General features: G+C 40.3%; 1 pseudogene; it reads right to left on the bottom strand.

Annotated features, from left to right (window-relative positions):
- Positions 1–3,711: 3,711 nt before the first annotated feature.
- On the bottom strand, positions 3,712–4,136 carry LOC120871630 (annotated as a pseudogene).
- Positions 4,137–18,795: the final 14,659 nt, after the last annotated feature.

Genomic DNA, 18,795 nt, shown 5'->3' with positions numbered 1-18,795 from the left:
CTCATCCTCTGTCGTCCCCTTTTCCTCCTGCCCCCAATCCCTCCCAGCATCAGAGTCAGAAAGAGATCCAAAGAAGGAAAATATTTGCCTACAGCAAAATAATTAGTGCGTGGCAGAGCACCAAAGTGTTTTAAGTAAAGAGTAACGTGACCAGATTCTGCTTTAGGAGCAACATGAAGGCAGCAGAGTGGAGTCTGAGTGTGTGGAGGGCAGTAGCGGTGGGTAGGAAGGCTGAGAGGCAGGGAGGCTGTGGAAGTAATATACATGAAACACAGTGAGATGAGACACTAGGAATCAGAATGGGGGGGCGTCTGCAGTGTGCCTTCCTCCCCATGGGGCATGGCGATCCTGGATCCCCACTGTGCCACATTCATCGGCGTCCCAGGCTTCAGGGGCTTGGGTGTGGACTGATGGATTCAAAGCAAGGGCAAGGCATGGGAATGGCAAGGTGAGGAGAGGGAAGGACGAAGCAGATACACCCTGTGGCAGGTCAAGCAGGAGGTGGGAAAGAAGGGGAGGAAAACATCAAACCCCAAACATGTAACCATCTCCTGCAGGGGATGGGAAGCTGTTTTCAGGTGTCTGTGTACTTGTTTAACATAAAGCCACGGAAAAGGAAAGTCAACTCTACTTGTCCATACAGAGGCTAAGGAGAGGCCACTTAGTCTAGCTGCCTTGAGGCAGGGACTTGGGAGGTCGCATTTTTGTATTTGATCTCGGCCGGTCCTCTTATTTCACTGCTCTCAATTTTCTTATCTCCACAATAAGTCTATTGAGTGCCTGTGTGTGCCAGATATTTCACATGTGTCTATTCATTTGCACAAAACACTGTAAGGTTGATATCATCTCCATTTTACAGAAAAAGGAAACTGTAAAATGTTTGTGGAGAGATTAGATGGTTTTGATACGTATAATTATACCAGAAGAAGTTCTATTACTGTATTGCATTGGAGAAGACTTTCCTAAGCAAAATTAAAATCCACAAGCTTATGGATAAGCAACAAGGACCTGCTGTACAGCACAGGGAACTCTGCTTATTATCTATGTAACAATCTAAACGGAAAATGTATCTATTACAGCAAAATGAATCACTCTGCTATATACCTGAAACTATCACAACATTGTTAATCAACTCCAATACAAAATAAAAAGCTAAAACCCCATACACTTTTAAGAAAATAATTACAAATTATTCTCTATAAAAATTTTAATTGCTGACATTTGAAAGACACTAAGCCAAGTTAAATGTCAAGTGACAGGCTGAGAGAAATCACCTGCTCACATATATCAAGCAAAGTGTCAGTATACAAAGAGCACTCACAAATCAATAAGAAAAATCACAAATGACTCAAGAGGAAAAAATGAGCAAAAAATATAAACAGGCAGTTCAAAGAAAGGGAGTTATAAATAGTCAAAAACAAACAAACAAACCATGACAAGATGTTGAACATAACTAGAAGTCAAGGGAAAAATCTTATTTTTAATATTAAAAATAGCTGTAATACTTTAAATTTAGATAGTCACATTTTAAATTTGCAAGAACAGTAACTGATCCTTTTTCACAGCCCCCTATTCTAATAGGCACAATATATAGAACATTTCTCTGCTTCTAAATTAAATCAAGCTTCAAACTTAGGCCTACCTTTGAAAACTTTATCTCTAGGGAAGGCTTTTCCCTAAACCCTCTAGATTACGTTAGGTTTCTTCAGTGTATACCTTTGTATTATAATTCAGTGGTTTGCCAAGTTTGCGTTCACAGTGGAGAATTGTTTTAAGGTTTATTTTATATTTTATACTTATTTATTTATTTGCCTATGTATTTAGCTGCATAAGGTCTTAGATGCAGCGTGTGAGATCTAGTTCCCCAGAGATGGAACCCAGGACCCCTGCATTGGGAGCACAGAATCTTAGCCACTGGATCACCAGGGAAGTACCAAGAATTTTTTTTAATGAGGTAATAGTGGAAGAAAATAATAAATTCCTTTTCAAAACAAGGAGACTCAAAACTCTGAAACTGCGATGGGCTGAGCTCAGCATTTTAGCCGGCACCTCTGTCATCACCTCATCGGACTTGCCCACTTGGGCCTAAATGAGCTTCTCCAGGAGGCAGCTGTCTGAACCGAGACTGGAGTGCCTGTCACGGGGTTGCCTTCTTGTGGAGAAGGAAAGCTCATTCTTGCTGCAGCAATTACTATTTCCTTTACTTAACTCTTCAGTTTCATGGGGGCGGGGGGTGGGCAGGTAGGAAAAGCCTTTAGAGAAATGGGTAATACAAAATACAGAAAACCCCCCCCAAAATTACAAAAAACTGAACTGATCTTTCCTTTATGGAGTTTTGAGTAAAATTGATGTTGCCTTTTTAATTATTTTTTAATTTAACTTTTTACAGTTGAAGTATAATTTATTTACAGTGTTCATTTCTGCTGTACAATAAGGTGAGTCAGCTGTATGTACACATATATCCCCTCCCTCTTGAGCCTTCCTCCCACCCCTACCCCATCCCACCCCTCTAGGTCATCACAGAGGACTGAGCTGAGATCCCTGTGCTATATGGCAGATTCCCACTGGCCATCTATCTTACACATGGTAGTGTATGCCTTTTTAATTACAACTGGTAATTATTTTACTATCACGATCATACCTTGAATGTCAGCATTAGGATTGAAGCTATTGTTACTCATATAACATTGGTATTAGGATAAACCAGTCTATATTATAGTGGGACCAAAGAAAGGATGCTTTCTCTCACATCAGTTAGGTTTGAGCTTTAGAAACTTGAACTTGAAAGGCTTTCTCTAGCATGTAGAAACTTGAACAAATTATCTGAGTCACTAAGTTAAGATTGCTGAACAGTCATTTAATGATACCTCACTTACCTTATGAAGAATCTCCAAGTATGAGCATAAAATGTCAGAAAGTTTACTTGAAATGCATTGAAAGCATAGGTTTTGTGGTCCTCTGGATCAAATTGTGCTTCCTGAGGTGGGGGGAGGGTTAAATTAGCAGTTTAGGATGAACAGATATACACTGCTATGAGTAAGCACAAAGACCTACCATACAGCACGGGGACCTATACTCAATATTTTGTAATAACCTATAAGGGAAAATAATCTAGAAAAGGGGGTGTGTGTGTGTATATATACACACACATATATAAACTGAATCATTTTGCAGTATGCCTAAAATTAACACAACACTGCATATCAACTATATTTCAATAAAAATTCTACCTCCTGTGTACATAGCAATATTGACCAAATTACTAAAATTATAGCCATTTATCATATGACCAGTCATGAGCTGACTGCTATTTAGCTTTTACCAACACTTCAGTTGAAAAGCTTGTTATCTGAGAGTAACAATCAAAAGGGGGGAGGTATTAGCTTCTATTTCTCTTGCTCTCCGTGCTCTATCCCTGAGGAAAATAATATTCCTGAGGAAGCAATATAACTAGACTATATAATCTTAGCTTCCCATGGAAATAGCTTTCTGAGATACAATTATTTTACCTCTCAACTTTTATAGAAGTTTGCTATACAAAGAACTTTTTTTGGTAAGACCCTAATGTTAAAATATAGTCTAGATTGTACCCTAATGTCCTTTATGAAAATATTTGTTTTTCTATTTAGTGAAAAGAAATTTCTCTCTTTAATACACTTTTTTTTGATATATGAAAGTTTATTACTACTATGTTTGCGTCATCAAAACTTTTCATCTTAGTCTTTTCTTCTTGCTTTTGCATAAGGCCAAGACAGACACCGGCTACTTCGACAACTTTAAAGTGGACTCTAGGAACGTCACCAAGAGCATGCTATTTTGTGGTCAAATCCAGCAACGGAAACTTCACTGTGTTCTGCAGTAACGTTTGAGCAATCATCATTGGGTAAGAAACTGTTGAGTTTCTTGCTCTTATTGACCAGCTGGACCCTGAAATACTTCTCAAAGCCAGAATTTACCTGTTTGGCTTCAACTCTGACATTCTAGCAAAATTCCCTTTGCATGTGAAGTGCCTCCAAAGAGGCTGATCTTCAGGGCTGGCCCAAATGGGCTTTCTTGTATCATTTATCATGCCACTTCCAGTCCTGATAGTGGCTGCAGAGTTTCCTGGCAATAGGAAGATCTTGACACTTGTCCATCCCATTGACATTGCAGGCCTAAGGGGAAAATTTAATATACATTTTCCCCCCAGTTTTGGTAAAAGATATATAACATAAAATTTACCATCTTAACCATCTTAAAGTTCAGTACTGGCAAGTGTATTCACACTGATATGCAATCAATCTCCAGAATCTTTCATGCTACAAAACCAGAACTCCATACACATTGTACCAGTATAGTATGGTATTTTATGTGCCAACTTTTATGTGATGGTATTTTATGTGTCAACTTGAGCAAGCACAGAGCCTGACTATGTGATCAAACATTATTCTGGATGTTTCTTTGAAGGTGTTTTTGGATGAGACTTACATTTAAATTGGTAGAGTGTGCCCAAGCAGACTGCTCTCCACAATGTGGGTGGGCCTCATCTAAGCAGCTGAAGGGCTACATACAACAAAAGATCGACCTCCCTCAAGAAAGAAGGAATACCTTCAGAAGACAGTCTTCAGATTTAAACTGCAATACTGGCTTTTCCCTGGGTCTCCAGCCTGATGGCCTACCCGGCAGATTTTGGACTTGCCAGCCTCCATAATTTCATGAGCCAATTCCTTCAAATAGATCTCTGTTATAAACATCATATTAGTTCTGTTTCTCTGGAGAACATAATACACCCATTTAACAACTACCCCTTTTTACCTCCTCCTAGCTCCTGGCAACACCATTCTGCTTTCTGTAACTATGAATCTGACTACTCCAGATACCTTAGATAAGTGGAATCATACAGTATTTTCCTTTTTGCAACTGGCTTATTTCACTTAGCATTACGCCCCCAAAGTTCATGATTTTGCCATGTGCCAGAATTCCCTTCCTTTTTAACACTGAATATTATTCCATTGTGTGTATATACCTCATTTTATCCATCTGCCAATGGACACTTTGACTACTTCCATCTTTTGGCTGTTGTGAATAACACTGCTATGAACATGGGTGTATAAATATCTCCTAGAGACTCTGCTTTCAATTCTTCTGGGTATATATATATTCAGAAGTGGAATTGCTGGATCATATGATATTTCTATTTTTAATTTTTTGAGGAATCATCACACTGTTTGCATAGCGGCTGCATCATTTTACATTCCCACCAACAGTGTTCGAGGATTCCAATTTCTCCACATCCTTGCCAACCACTTGTTATTTCCAGCAATAATAATCCTGCAGGAACCCAAAATAACCCTCAGTAGGGGTCATTTTTGTTACGGGATGGTATTTTGTCTGTGGGTGGTGGGGGGAATACTGATATAGATTTGATCTTAGAAACTATGATGGTAAGACTTGATTCCTACACAATTTAGGCAGAATCTACATGATACGAAAACAAGTATTTAAACGTGAAAAATTGTGTCAACAAGTTACTTTGCCCTCTGGTATAAATGATCACAATGGCAGGTTTTGTTGTTTAGGATTTGCATTCAAGAGCCTTACTCAAGGTTTTTCTTCAGAAAAGGTAATAGATGATTATAAATGTCACTGAGTCATTCCGAGGGGTAAGCATTTTTAAATTCAGGGAGAGTTTCTAATGTAAAGCAAGAAGGTGAGCCAAATCAGGCCTGCAGACTTATTTGACTTGGCCTGCACATTTGTTGGCCCACGCATTGTTTTTAAAAATTTTGTATTAGTTGACAACTTTTTAAATGGAGCGAGTTCAGGCAAAAAATCTTGATTCCTAGCTTCTTGGGAAAAAATGAGCTGACCTGGCAAGATGGGGCCCTTCATTCCCACATGGCAACAGTTGGCTGAGGTTGAGCAGCAGCTGAGCAGGGGCCGCCTGAGCCCCTGCTCTCCAGTTCTGCACAGTCCCCACCCGCCCCGAGACGGGAGAGTGTGTGGACACCCAGCCAGCAGACCTCCGTTCTGTCAGGAAGCGCTCATAACCTCCTGTAGCGTCTAGTGGGACATGAGACCCCCGGTGGGTGCTCAGTAGTTGCTGGCTTATTCACTGAATCTGGTTCTTCATGTGCTAAAATTATTTAGGACCTTTTGCTTTCTCTCTTGATGGAGAAAGAGACAGTAAGATGATAAATGGAATACAAAAGGAAAGGGACTTAGACAATGAGAGACAGAGAAACATGTGAAAAGAAAATAATCACGCGAATGTAATTTTTTTCCTAAGGAATTTGTCCTTGAATTCTTTTTCCCATGAAGGAAACGGCACCCAGGAAATGTTTCAGGTGAAGCCCTCTGTTTAATACAAGACAGAAACGAGGGGCAAAAGTTTACTCAGCTGCCTTACAGTGGCAGAATTCCGGAGTTAACATAAATAGAGATACAGAAAACAAGGACCATATGGTTGGCTAGATCAGCTACTCTCAAGGCCACCCACTGAGAAAAATATTCAACTTATTGTGTCTTAGCACATTAACTCCTCCTTTTTAATTACTGAGGCACTTGGAGAAGTTCTTTTACACTTTCAAGTGATAGCAAATGAAAAACATGTTAAAGAAAATGCAAGCAGCACTTCTCTCTCTTTGGTGATCGTGTTGACTGGGAGAAAATGAAAGTCTTATGGAAGATGTGCCCTAATCTCCAACTCAAAATATCAACCCAAGAAAACAGTTATTTAGAGACTTTCCTGGCGGTTCAGTAGGTAGGACTTCATCTTCCAATGCAAGGGGATGTGGGTTTGATCCCTGGTCGGGGAGCTGAGATCCCACATATTGCTGTTGTTTATTACCTGCTAAGTCATGTCTGACTCTTTTGCAACCCCATGGACTGTAGCCTATCAGGCTCCTCTGTCCATGGAATTTCCCAGGCAAGAATACTGGAGTGGGTTGCCATTTTCTCCTTCAAGGGATCTTCCTGACCAGGGGATCGAACTGTGTCTCCTGGCAGGCAGATTCTTTACCACTGAGCCACCAGGGAAATCCAGATCGCATATGCCTTGTGGCCAAAACCCCAAACATAAAATGGAAGCAATATTATAATGAATTCAACAAAGACTTTAAAAAATGATCCACATTTTTAAAAAAATCATAAAAAAAGAAAATTTATTTAAATTTCTACTTGCTATTATTCCACGGGCCAGAGTAAGTCATACAGCCAACTCAGAGGTAGCCTGGAAAGGGACTATCTCAGGGTGTGGATCTAGCAGGGTGTTCTTTCAAGACCAAGGACCTGTTCTAGAATGGATAAATAGAAGCTGGGTCAGCACCTAGTCTGAAAAAACAGAGTAGTTGACCCTTATTAAAATTAAGTTTTAATATTTTTATCCTTTCTATTAAAGATAATGTTCACTTAAAACATTCAAGAAATATAGAAATTACCAAGAGGAAAGATAAAAACCACCCAAAGCCCATAGTCTGATTAAAATTATTCTTAAAAGGTGGTGTACATGACTCCAGGAACCTCTCTGCATATTTACCTCTCCACCTAGAAGTGGTTCTGACTTACTCACAATCACCTCCAGAGACAGTAGAGAATAGTAGCCTGGACTGAACTTGAATCATCTTCTATTCTCCTAGAACAGTTATTTTATTTAAAAAATTATTGAATTATTTATTAGATAATAACTATGGGCTTCCCTGGAAGCTCAGATGGTAAAGAATCTGCCTGCAATTCAAGAGACCCAGGTTTGATCCCTGGATCAGAAAGATCCCCTGGAGAAGGGAATAGCTACCCGCCTCCAGAATTCCATGGACAGAGGAGCCTGATGGGCTACGGTCCATGGGGCTGCAAAAGAATCAGACACAATCGAGCAACTCAGGACATACACAAACTTTATTGGTGACTTCCTATAAGCCAGGAACTGGGCTAAGAGCTTTCTGTATAGCAGCAGTTCACTAAACCCTGACAGTAACCACATTATTCCATGTTTCTGTTAAGGGAATTGGAACTTAGAGAGGTTAAGAAGGTTCCAGAGGTCACACAGCTAGAGAGTGGCAGAGTCAGAATTTGCTGAACTCAAACAGCCGGACTCTAGATGTTGCACTATGTTGTACTGCCAGAGAGGAAACCAAATTTTTAATTTTAATTTTCAAAGAAATCCTTCCCTCCACCCACTCTGGGTTTCAGCCACAGAGGCATTCCCTTAGTAGAACAGTATTTTTTTTTAATTAAAAAATTTTAATTGGCATGCAGTTGATTTACATTATATTAATTTAATGTGTATAGCATAATGATTCAGTATTTCTACAGACTATACTCCATTAGAAGTTATTACAAGAATGGCTATGATTCCCTGTGCAGTACAATACATCACTGTTACTTGCCTACTCAGTTCTTGAACTCTGTTGGTTAGTACGCCTTGGCCCGCCAGAGTTGGCGAACCTATGGAGGGAAGGGAAACAGACAACCTGTATCCGTTGAAAATATCAGCAATAAAGAAAAAGAGAGAAGAAAGGAACAACAAAAGTGGTCAAGGATGGAGAAGCCTGATACATCAGTGGAGATTTTGTGATGTAAGCAGGGCTAACTTATCAAACAGGCACAGTTACTGGGGGTTCTACGATACTTTTAGAGCCCATGAAAATCTTTTCATTCCTTTAATGTCAGAAGAAAAATAAACTCTTAGGTCAAGGAAAATAGTTCAACTTAAAATGTTAATATATTTATCATTAAATCAATGCAATCATAAAATATAGCTTATAAATGTCTTTTTATAAAGGAAGGGGCCACGAAGGCAAATGTGCCGAGGGTCCACACAAAAGTCACACACAGCCGTGGATCCAGGGGCATGTCCCAACCTATTCAAATTTACTCAACATGTGTGCGCCATGCATTCTAGGATTTTTCTTTTTTGCCACTAATGATATTATTATTCCAATTATAGAAATGAAGATTTCAAAACGTGGGAAGAAGTCAGGACACAGAAAGTGATGGAGTTGGTAACTGCTTCAGAAATCCTGATTTTCAGTTCAGGTCTCTGCACAAATGTGCCATAGGAAGGGACAGATGTGGGGTAGAGATCAATACAGGAAAGACTGCAGTAAAAATTAAAAATATAAGAGGTTTTATCATTGGCCAAGTATTTCCTCAGGCATCAAACTTCCTTTCTGATGTGACATTTAGGTACCAAAAAGAAGATTAGGCAGCTCAAGAGGGCATGAGGGAAAGTGAGTGGACACTGCTGAGTGCCCGACTAAAAACAGTTTCATTGACAACCTATTAAAACAAGAGGAAATGTTTGCAACTTATATATATGACAACATCCAAAGTATATAAAGACCTCATAAAACTCAATAAAAAAAAACAAACAATCCTATTAAAAATGGGCAGAGGATCTGGACAGACATTTTCCCAAAGAAGACATACAGATGGCCAGTAGGAACATGAAAAGATGCTCGGCACCACTGATCATCAGGGAAATGCAAATCAAAACCACAGTGCAATATCACTTCACGCCCGTGAGAACGGCTTTTCTCCAAATGAAAAGAGACAGCAGGTGCTGACAAGGGTGTAGAGAAAAGGGACGCTTTGTGCACTGTGGAGGGGAATGTAAATCGGCATAGCCACTATGGAAAACAGTATGGAGGTTCCTCAAAATATTAAAAGTAGAACTGCCACCACCTGACCCAGCAATTCCACTACCAGATATTTATCAGAGAAAATGAAAACTAACTCCGTATTCATAGTAGCCTTATTCACAACAGCCAGACATGGAAAGGACCTAGGTGTCTGTTGACAGATGAATGGAAACAGACGATATGGTATGTACACACACACACACACACACACACACACATACAATGGACCGTGATTTAGCCACAAAGAGAATGAAATCTTGCCATTTGTGATAACATAGATACACCCTTGGGGGCACAATGCTGAATGGAGTAAGTCAGGCAGAGAAAGACAAATACCACATGATCTTATGATACATGGACTTTAAAAACAACAATAACAACAAAGCATCAGGTTCACAGATACAGAGAACAGACTGATGGTTGCCAGAGTCAGGGTGGGGATAAGTGAAATCAGTGAAGAGAGTCGAAAGGTACAAACTTCCAGTTATAAAATAAACAAGTCCTGGGGATGTAATGTATAGCATGGTGACTGAAGGTAACAATACTGTATTGGTTGCACATTTGAAAGTTGAGAACAGATCTTAAAAGTTCTCATCTTAAGAAAAGGAATTCTGCAACTATGCATGAAGACAGGTTAATTAGACTTACTGTCTAACATGTTTCACAAGATAATGATTTGATACTTGTATATATTGTAAAATGATTTGCAAAACATACGAATATATACCTGAAACTGATATAATGATGTATGTCAATTATACTTCAATAAAAAAATAATTTAAAAAAAGGGAAAGAAAGCTTCGCCAAGTGGTTTACTATTAGATGTTTCACTTCCCTTTGTAATCATGTTCTCTAAAGATAAATAAGACACTAGAAAAACAGCATTGGTTTAGGCCCTTTGCAGAAGTTAAAGCTTTTCATGAAATTTAGTAATATTGTGTGCTGCTATTACCGTATTTAAAGAAGGGCTGCAATAAAATTTAGTAATGGGCTAAGGTTCTTCACTGATAATGTGTGCTTTCTAAAAATTGCTTCCACATAAAGATTGCTTTTGTTTTTTATAAAACATATATACACAAATATCTGTATGTGTGAGATATATGTGTAAATGTGTATATACATATACACCCTTCTGCTGTTTATCTATAATTTTACCCTGAACCTGGACTTGTGATTAGATGGGTAGCACCACATGAGTCACGCAAACAAAAAAAGACAGGATCTCATAAGCATTATTTTAAAAGTTTACCCTATTATTCAAAAGTCTTCATGATTCTAGAAGCAGCAGTCCCTGCCTCCCAAATGGCCAACTCAGGGAAATGAGATAACTACCCTTGCAAGAGCATAAGGAGAGGACAGTACCCCTGGGAGGCAAGATCAGATAGTCACACCCCCAAAGTCATGATGGTCGCATCTGAGACAAAGCCCACACCCAAAGCTAAGCCTCCAGTGTCAATGATCAGGTCCATATTAATTCGGACTGGGGTTTGCCTGAGATTCACTTTATGTAGATCTGAGAAAGCAATAACAAGACTTAGTTACAACAGACACAGAAGCATATTTTCCTTGTTAGCTGCAGGGGAGAATAATGTACAGGAAAAGGTGACGTAGTGATTGTCTCACTTATTCTCTCCCAAATGAATAGCCTTCCACACCAAGGATGAGCTCACTCACTATTAGTGGAATAACATCTGGTGAGCAAGAGCCCCCAGCCGAACATGCTGTTGTTTTGGGACTATATTTAACAGACAGAAACCTAACTATTGCCGCATGTAACACATATGCAGTCCAGTTATATTGTGAAAAGAAGAATCTCAAGTGGTAAGGAAATACTCCTGAAAGTATTTTAACATACAAGATTTTTCCTTATGAAACAAGGCATTAACCTTTTCCAAAAGAGATCCTAGGCTATTATTAGAGGAGAATATCTTCGACATGTGACAGGGGCCTTCTCCTCTTTGGCTGAGGCGTGGATGCCTGCCATAGCTATCTAAGTTTAAATTTCAAATCATGGATAGGAATCTCTCTCCTTCAATTTCCCTTCCCATTCTTAATTTCCAGGCAGGCCTGCCACACTGACAATGGTGAATTTTCCAGTGTAATTTATCTAATAGATTTACTGTAAATGATGAATCACCCTAGAATTTAAATCTAATGAGTAATGCTGTAAGTCAATTTTGGTTTTTTAAAAATGCAACATAGCTAAGGTCATCAGTTAAATGTGCTAATACAGAGTAATGTGGATGTTCGGAACACACACAGTTGGTCCTAACAGTCGTAAGGCTGGAATACTCTAGAATCTGCTGTATGCCAAAGCTTTTAGGGGAGATTGCTCACTTAAAATCATGACATTTGGAATAAGAGATAAGAATTTTATTCCATCAGGACTTGGGAAACTCCCTCAAGTTTAGGCATCTCTCATAGTTTTACCCTGTAAGATGTAGTAACACTTTGCTCTGAAGAGGCTAATAAGCTATTATTATTTGCATATAAAAGACTGACTATAAAAATAAGGTCTATTTACTGAAGAAAATGTGAGAAATTCACAAAAGCACAAAGAAAATACAATTCATTCTGATTCCAATCACCCAGCCCTTTTTGTGTATGTCAGTCTTTTTCATTTGAGTATATGTAAGCATTTTCTTTTGTTATTAACAATTTTTCTACAATCTCATTCTGAATGGCCATGTTAATATTACATCATATGGCTATACCATAATTTATCAAATCAGTTCCCTATTGGACACTTGGCACACTTCTAATTCCTATTGTTATAGTAGAATGTGTTGCCATGACCTCCTCCAGGGGATCTTCCCAACCCAAGGACTGAACCCAAGTTTCCCACATTGCAGGCAGATTCTTTACCCACTGAGCCACCAGGAAAGCCCCAAAATGCTATTATAAAGAAGACTGTGGTAAAGATCTATGTCACTAAATCTGTGCACACAGAGGTGATCATTTCCTTAGGATCAATCTGCAGAAATAAAACTGCTGAGTCAAAGTGAATGTTTTTAAGGGGTTTGATTCCTGTTGAGAAAGGCTTTATGAGGGAATAAGAGATTGTTTCCTTCTTTGCACAGGATATCCCCAAGATCAGAAGCCCAGATCTTCAGTCTACCTCTGGTTCCTCAACTACAAAACAAAGAAGAAAACAATGATGCTTATCCCACTTAAGCACTTACATTTAGTTCCTTATTTAATCTGCACAAGCATCCTGTGAGATGGGTCCAGTGACTTGGTGAAGTTCAGACAGCCTGTAAACAGAGAAGCTAGAACTTGAACCTGAATTTCCTGTCTCAGAAGTCCATGCTCTAAAACCACTAAGCTACAGAGTTTCTTCCACATCTATCACTTATCCATTCGTATTTTCTTTAATTCAACAGACTGCACAGGACCTACTGTTCTAGGTATAGGAGATACAGTGGTGAACTGAATGAAGTCTTTGACGTCAGGGACTTTCTAAGTGAGGAGACAGATGTTAAGTTATAATATCAGGTAAGTTCTATAAAGACAGATAAAGCAGGGAAGAGGGATAAAGCATGACAGGAAAACCGTTTTGGATAAGGTGATCAGAGAAAGCCTTTTGAAGTGGACGAAATGATGAAGGGAGGTCATGGGGGTCATAAGGAGGACAAGCTCTCCAGACAGAGAAGCAGCGGTACCAAGATTCATGCCTTGGGTGTATGGGGGAACCACTCAGAGACTGCTGGGGCTGGAGCACAGTAAGATGCTGGGGAGACTGTTTATACTGAGTCTGTGAGTTCAGACTCAGCAGATTCGGGGGTGGGAGGCGTTAGAGAGCAGAGACACAGCTGAGAGACACAGTTGAACTCCAAAGACTAGGGGAGTTGATTGACATTGCCTCCACGGTTCTGAGGAAAAAATGGCCAACTACACGTTATTCTTCTATTCTTGAATTGCTTTAGGTAGCTGGGCGTTTAGGCCATAGTATTAAAACTCTAGCCCTCTATGTCTAAGAGCAACCCATGTGATCATATTCCTGGACTCAACGGAAAACTTTAAACCCATGGATCATTCTGCCATATTCATTACCCATCCTCTCCAGGCAAGGGGTGATGCCTGCTCCCTATACCACTGCCTATAGAAAAGAAACAATCATTTTGACTTGAATGACCTTGCAGAATTAGGAAAACAGCCATTCTGACATTCCAAATGATGTGGTTATTAATCACTTTAGAGAATAAACACATCTATCTGGAGACCAGCTGTTTCCTGATGTCATTTAGATTCTTCAGTCCCCCAGTTCTGCTGCAGGAAGGAATCTAACTTCCTTTCCATTCCCGGGAATGTGTCTTTTGAAATATAATTTGGGATTCAATTAATGTATTCAGTTCAGTTTAGTCGCTCAGTCGTGTCCGACTCTTTGCAACAGCACAAATCGCAGCACGCCAGGCCTCCCTGTCCATCATCAACTCCTGGAGTTCACCCAAACCCACGTCCATCGAGTCGGTGATGCCATCCAGCCGTCTCATCCTCTGTCGTCCCCTTCTCCTCCTGCCCCTAATCCCTCCCAGCATCAGAGTCTTTTCCAATGAGTCAACTCTTCACATGAGGTGGCCAAAGTACTGGAGATTCAGCTTTAGCATCATTCCTTCCAAAGAAATCCCAGGGTTGATCTCCTTCAGAATGGACTGGTTGGATCTCCTTGCAGTCCAAGGGACTCTCAAGAGTCTTCTCCAACACCACAGTTCAAAAGCATCAATTCTTCGGTGCTCAGATTTCTTCACAGTCCAGCTCTCACATCCATACATGACCACTGGAAAAACCGTAGCCTTGACTAGACGGACCTTTGTTGGCAAAGCAATGTCTCTGCTTTTGAATATGCTATCTAGGTTGGTCATAACTTTTCTTCCAAGGAGTAAGTGTCTTTTAATTTCATGGCTGCAGTCACCATCTGCACTGATTTGGGAGCCCAAAAAAATAAAGTCTGACACTGTTTCAACTGTTTCCCCATTTATTTCCCATGAAGTGATGGGACCAGATGCCATGATCTTAGTTTTCTGAATGTTGAGCTTTAAGCCAACTTTTTCCGACTCTCCTCTTTCACTTTCATCAAGAGGCTCTTTAGTTCCTCTTCACTTTCTGCCATAAGGGTGGTTTCATCTGCATATCTGAGGTTATTGATATTTCTCCTGGCAATCTTGATTCCAGCTTGTGCTTCTTCCAGCCCAGTGTTTCTCATGATGTACTCTGCATAGAAGTTAAATAAACAGGGTGAAAATATACAGCCTTGACGTACTCCTTTTCCTATTTGGAACCAGTCTGTTTTTCCATGTCCAGTTCTAACTGTTGCTTCCTGACCTGCATATAGGTTTCTCAAGAGGCAGGTCAGGTGGTCTGGTATTCTCATCTCTTGAAGAATTTTCCACAGTTGATTGTGATCCACACAGTCAAAGGCTTTGGCATAGTCAATAAAGCAGAAATAGATGTTTTTCTGGAACTCTCTTGCTTTTTCCATGATCCAGCAGATGTTGGCAATTTGATCTCTGCTTCCTCTGCCTTTTCTAAAACCAGCTTGAATATCTGGAAGTTCATGGTTCACATATTGCTGAAGCCTGGCTTGGAGAATTTTGAGCATTACTTTACTAGCGTGTGAGATGAGTGCAATTGTGCGGCAGTCTGAGCATTCTTTGGCATTGCCTTTCTTTGGGATTGGAATGAAAACTGACCTTTTCCAGTCCTGTGGCCACTGGTGAGTTTTCCAAATTTGCTGGCATATTGAGTGCAGCACTTTCACAGCATCATCTTCCAGGATTTGAAATAGCTCCACTGGAATTCCATCGCGTCCACTAGCTTTGTTCGTAATGATGCTTTCTAAGGCCCACTTGACTTCACATTCCAGGATGTCTGGCTCTAGGTGAGTGATTATACCATCGTGATTATCTTGGTCATGAAGATCTTTTTTGTACAGTTCTTCTGTATATTCTTGCCACCTCTTCTTAATATCTTCTGCTTCAGTTAGGTCCATACCAGTTCTGTCCTTTATTGAGCCCATCTCTGCATGAAAAGTTCCCTTGTATCTCTAATTTGTTTGAAGAGATCTCTAGTCTTCCCCATTCTGTTGTTTTTCTCTATTTCTTTGCATTGATTGCTGAGGAAGGCTTTCTTATCTCTTGCTATTCTTTGGAACTCTGCATTCAGATGCTTATATCTTTCCTTTTCTCCTTTGCTTTTGGCTTCTCTTCTGTTCACAGCTATTTGTAAGGCCTCCCCAGACAGCCATTTTGCTTTTTTGCATTTCTTTTCCATGGGGATTGTCTTGATCCCTGTCTCCTGTACAATGTCATGAATCTCATTCCATAGTTCATCAGGCACTCTATCTATCAGATCTAGGCCCTTAAATTTATTTCTCACTTCCAATGTATAATCATAAGGGATTTGATTTAGGTTATACTTGAATTGTCTAGTGGTTTTTCCTACTTTCTTCAATTTAAGTCTGAATTTGGCAATAAGGAGCTCATGATCTGAGCCACAGTCAGCTCCTGGTCTTGTTTTTGCTGACTGTATACAGCTTCTCCATCTTTGGCTGCAAAGAATATAATTAGTCTGATTTTGGTGTTGACCATCTGGTGATGTCCATGTGTAGAGTCTTCTCTTGTATTGTTGGAAGAGGGTGTTTGCATTCTCTTGGCAAAACTCTTTTAGCCTTTGCCCTGCTTCCTTTCGTATTCCAAAGCCAAATTTGCCTGTTACTCCAGGTGTTTCTTGACTTCCTACTTTTGAATTCCAGTCCCCTATAATGAAAAGGACATCTTTTTTGGGGTGTTAGTTCCAAAAGGTCTTTTAGGTCTTCATAGAACCGTTCAACTTCAGCTTCTTCAGCATTACTGGTTGGGGCATAGACTTGGATAACTGTGATATTGAATGGTTTGCCTTGGAAATGAACAGAGATCATTCTGTTGTTTTTGAGATTGCATCCATGTACTGCATTTCAGACTCTTTTGTTGACCATGATGGCTACTCCATTTCTTCTAAGGGATTCTTGCCTGCAGTAGTAGATATAATGGTCATCTGAGTTAAATTCACCCATTCCAGTCCATTTTAGTTCGCTGATTCCTAGAATGTCGACGTTCACTCTTGCCATCTCTTGTTTGACCACTTCCAATTTTCCTTGATTCATGGACCTGACATTCCAGGTTCCTATGCAATATTGCTCTTTACAGCATCGGATCTTGCTTCTATCTCCTGTCACATCCACAACTGGGAATTGTTTTTGCTTTGGCTCCATCACTTCATTCTTTCTGGAGTTATTTCTCCACTGATCTCCAATAGCATATTGGGCACCTACTGACCTGGGGAGTTCCTCTTTCAGTATCCTATCATTTTGTCATTTCACACTGTTCATGGGGTTCTCAAGGCAAGAATACTGAAGTGGTTTGCCATTCCCTTCTCCAGTGGACCACATTCTATCAGACCTCTCCACCATGACCCATCCTTTTTGGGTGGCCCCATGGGCCTGGCTTAGCTTCATTGAGTTAGAACAGGCTGTGGTCCATGTGATTAGATTGACTAGTTTTCTGTGATTATGCTTTTAGTATGTCTGCCCTCTGATGCTCTCTCGCAACACCTACTGTCTTACTTGAGTTTCTCTTACCTTGGACATGGGATATCTCTTCATGGCTGCTCCAGCAGAATGCAGCTGCTGCTCCTTACCTTGGACGAGGGGTAGCTCCTCACCACCGCCTCTCCTGACCTTGAACGTGGAGTAGCTCCTCTAGGCCCTCCTGCACCCATCCAGCCACCACTCCTTGGACGTAGGGTTGCTCCTCTTGGCCACCGCCCCAACCTCAGGCATGGGGTAACTCCTCCCAGATTATGCATTATTAAAAATCCAACTGTTCTTACAGACGAATTTCTAAGAGTATAGTGACAATATTATTGCTTAGCAGGACTTACCTGCAGCAAAGGAACTGGGTAACACAAGGCTCTCAGACACAAGAGATGGGGAGTAAATTGAGAGCTTTCATGGTTCCAGTGTAAAAATCCAAGAAACATAGTGCATGAAAGAGCTAGAATCCCTTAGAATCATCCAGCTTCAAAATTTAATTCATTCTGTGTATTCTATAGGATAAAACCTTAACAGTGGGGTGAGAATCTGCTTTAGGGAAATACTCCATAAGTTACTTGGGTGGCAGGTGCATCCTGAGAGCCTGGGTACCTGGAGACAAAGAAGAACAGTCCTAGCTATAGTTCTCTACAATAAACACCTACAGATGGAGAAACCTGAACAGATAGGGACTATGGGAGAGCGAAGGTGGAGAAATACAGGGATTTATCTTAAAATGTTTTAAGGTGAAGACCATGCAGTGTTCTGTTTCATGATCTTTTTATTTCTGTGATGTAGATCCTACCGTTACCACCCCAAATCTTTAGTGAGTTCTGCTTTATACATAAATGCCTTGTGAGAATGCAGTGTATGTGTGAGCCTGTGTCCTGTGGGAATATACGGACTGAGCCCCCCAGTCGGGTTTATGTGGTATAGAACAGGGGAAGTGTGTGCCACGTGGCAAGATAATCTGTCAGTAACACTAATCAGCAGAAGCAGGATTTGGAGCTAGAAACAACAATGAGAGTGACGGTCCCCTGGGAATTTTCAGAAATTTGGGGTTGGGCACTGGGCTTTGGAAAAAATATGAAATGGGAGTTGGAATCATCTTAAGAGGCAAAGGGACTCATCTAACATCTGGGTTACAAGGTAAGAAGTCATTTTGCTTTTGAAGCCTATGGCTGTAGTTAAGATATAAAATATAGACACTGAAGTTTCTCATTTTTTAAAATAACAACTTGGGTCTTGGGCTGAGTCTCTAGAAGTTTCACAGCTCTGTTTTCAGTTCAGTTCAGTTCAGTCACTCAGTTGTGTCTGACTCTTTGCAACGCCATGGACTGTAGCACGCCAGGCTTCCCTGTCCATCACCAACTCCCAGAACTTACTCACACTCATGTCCATCAAGTTGGTGATACCATCCAACCATCTCATCCTCTGTCATGCTTTTCTCCTCCCACTTTCAATCTTTTCTAGCATCAGGGTCTTTTTCAATGAGTCAGGTGGCCAAAGTATTAAGAGTTTCAGCTTCAGCATCAGTCCTTCCAATGAATATTCAAGACTGATTTCCTTTAGGATGGACTGCTTGGATCTCCTTGCAGTCCAAGGGACTCT

Source organism: Oryx dammah, unplaced genomic scaffold (assembly GCF_014754425.2).
Source record: "Oryx dammah isolate SB20612 unplaced genomic scaffold, SCBI_Odam_1.1 HiC_scaffold_12, whole genome shotgun sequence".
NCBI lineage: Eukaryota > Metazoa > Chordata > Mammalia > Artiodactyla > Bovidae > Oryx > Oryx dammah.
This window is presented reverse-complemented; position numbering and strand designations above follow the sequence as displayed.